Below are 3,321 nucleotides of genomic sequence, written 5' to 3' on the forward strand. Positions count from 1 at the left end.
TTTTATGCTTTATCAGAACCCTACTTCCAAACACTTTTGGTTCATTACTTTTGATGAAGGCCTTAACGGTCTTCTCCCCACTTGGTTTAAACAATGGTGGGACCATTTTGGCTTAACCATTGATGTTCTTCCTCCTCAACTTGTTTATGCTTTCCATCTGTTTTCTTCTCACGTCACCTGTAAAGGTTTCTGTGAAAATTTTAATCCTATCTTTCCTCCCATGCTTTATTTTGCCAAAAAATTCAGAATTCCTTTGTTCCTAAAATGGAAATATGTCAGGAATGATGAAAAGATTGAAAGACATTGGTTCTAGTGTAAAACTTGGGAAATGTCCCCCAAAATTGAACCCATTGTCAAGAAAGTTGAATTGATGACCAAAAGAGTAGCTACTGCTATGCCAACCATAGCATCTCCTCCACCACCAGTTCCTAAATATTCTTCTAAGAAGAAACAATGGACTCAGTCCTATCTTGATTCCATTGACTTTGCTGCTGATAACGAAGAATAACTATCAATTTCAGAACTGCCCTTAACGGCTAGTTTTCTAAGGTTTTCCCAGACTAGCTCCTTTACGACCAAGTGTTTTCAGAAGTTACAAGTCTAGCTCCATGACGGCTAGTATTTGATCAGATCTGTAGAACCTGCTCATAACGGCTGGTTACAAGATGTTTCGCTGATCCGAAGAATTTCCACTGGTTCAAGAATTTTCTCCGGATTACTGTTCATTACTTTTTGAAGTTATTGTGCAAAATCACTGTTCACTTTTACCGTTCATTGTCACGGACGACACTGTACAGGATTACTGTTCAGACGCACTGTTCACATCACTGTTCATAATTTGTCTGCCGACACTACAGTGCCAACAGCTACTATTTCAAATTGATGCTTTCACTGTTCTAGATTGGCGCCGAACGTGCCTTTTACTGTTCACTTTTTACTAACGAACTCCATAGTAACGCGGATTCCCCTTTTACTATTTGTCTCATGATTGTAATTTGTTTTATGCTTGGTCATTGGCCTATATAACGGGCTCCCATCTCCCATTGTAAGGCAGAAGCTTTTAACCAGAGATATTCTCTCTCAAGCTCTCTGACCATTCCCCTGCTTTCAACTAACTTTGCTTGTATCTCCTCTTACTCTATCCCTTACTTCAGTAAGCTCTGTCACTTACTTCTGTAAGAGTTTTAATCTATAAGGATTATAGTTTTCATATCTACTTCTCAATTTCAGTTCTTTAATTTCATTATATTATTGTCATTACCGCCTTCTTGGACGGTTTTACTGCTTTTGTTTTAAATTTTGGCTCCATTTCAATCTTACCAAAGTTTTGTTCAAGAATTCTGATGTCAGAATCAGTGGATTCTTGAGAAGAATTTTCAGAATCAGAAGAAGAAACCTTTTTGATACCAAAATTTTGTCCAGAAGAACTGGCACGAGCATTAGTTAACTCAGAAAGCAATTTGTTGACTTTCTCAAGGTTCATTTGAGAAGTCGTTTTCAAACCAGAAGATTTTTTCAAATCAGGGAGGTGAATTAGAGGTTTTTCAATTTTAGCAAGAGTGGAGGAAACTTTTGGATCAGAAGAGAGAGGAGGAATTTTCTCTTCGATACGGTCCAATTGTTGTCCTAAAATATGGAGAGAATGGGAAACAAAATTATTTTGTTCGATAATCTTCCTATCGTTATTAACAGGATTCTCATCATGGGTTTTGAAAGGAGAACATTTAACAACAATTTTGTTGACATCAAGAAGAGTGTTTTCAAGAGGAGGATGACAAGACTTGACAATAGTTTTATCTTCTTTAACAAAATTTCTTTTGACAACATTCAAAACATTATCGACAGGGAAATGTTTTTGAAGATAATCAAAAAGCAAAATATGTTTTTGGGACTTAATCATCATCTCAGTCCATTTGACCTTGATGAGATTTTGTTCATTTTCAGAATATTTGACAGAGTAAGCATGCCGCAAAGCACGATTTTCAGAAGATTTAAAATCTTTGTTCAAAGCGGGCCAATCAATAACAGAAAAGAAATCTTTGATGGGAGCAGTAGCAGTGATAACATTACACTGATGAGGAGTAGTGGGACGAGGAGTATTAAAATCAGAAGCTGAAAGAGAAAGAGATCCACCTTCGTCATCCATCTGAGGATGATTTTTGGTAGAGTAAAAAGCAGAAGAAACTTGGGAATCGGTAGAAATTCCTTTAAGTTTCAAATCAGGATTAACAGGTGGATAAAGAGGAGGAGGAGCGTTAAGGGACTCATCCACATCTTTATCACGACGTCGAAATCCTTCTGAGGTTGTAGAACCAGCAAAAGAATTCCTTCGTTCGTTAATCAACAAAGGTCTTTCGAACAGAGGTCTTTCGATTCTGTTAGAAAGTCCTAAATCAGAAAAATTGATTTTGACAGATCCATCCATATATTGTTGGATGTAATCAAGATCAGAGGCATCGTTAACTACTCGAGAAGGTTTTGCAACATTCTCCAAAAACCACTCGTTGGGGAGTTCAATCTCCGACCATCGAATCATCTTTGGGGTTTTGATATTAGCATTCTGAGTAGAACTTTGAATCAACAAAGTAGATTCACCTGGATTCTTGATCACAGCTTGTGGATCTAGATTTGTCTTCATCAATTTATAATAAATACGGTAGATGATAACAAGGGGTCTGCTACCTTCTTCCATATTATAACTAGATGTCAAAATATTAAGCATCAAAGCTTTCAAAATACGAATATCATTTAAAGCAAGAGAAATATTGGGGAAAACATCAAAGTGGACAGGACCACTAAACAGAGAAGATTGAATCATGCCAAGAATGCTGGTTTTGAAATTAACAAATCTAGCATCACGCAAACAAAGCAAAACAGAGGCATTAATGCCAAGTCGAGTCAAAGGCTTGACAGCAACTTGAATAGAACCAACATGCAAGAATTTGTAATTTCTAGCAAGAGCATCATTAACAAATTTCTTGTTAAACAGGGTAAAAGTTTGATTATTACCCGTTATGGTAAAAGTTTGTTCAACAGTTTTAACAGAATATTCATATCTAAAGACAGATTTAGACCAAGAAGTAGTATAAACATCTTTGTTAGAAAGCTTAGGAATATTCCATTTATCCAAAATAAAATTATTATCACTTTCAACAGAAAGTATATATATATATATAATGGTACCGGTTACCCGGTTATAATCGGATGCCAAAAAAGGGAACCGGGGTACCTAGTTCTCTAGTATTTTTTGATACCCCTAATTTTTAGGATAACTGTGTTTTTTTAACCCAAAAAAAAAAAAAAAAAATAGAAGTATTAAAA

Source organism: Corylus avellana, chromosome ca1, assembly GCF_901000735.1.
Source record: "Corylus avellana chromosome ca1, CavTom2PMs-1.0".
Classification (NCBI taxonomy): Eukaryota; Viridiplantae; Streptophyta; class Magnoliopsida; order Fagales; family Betulaceae; genus Corylus; species Corylus avellana.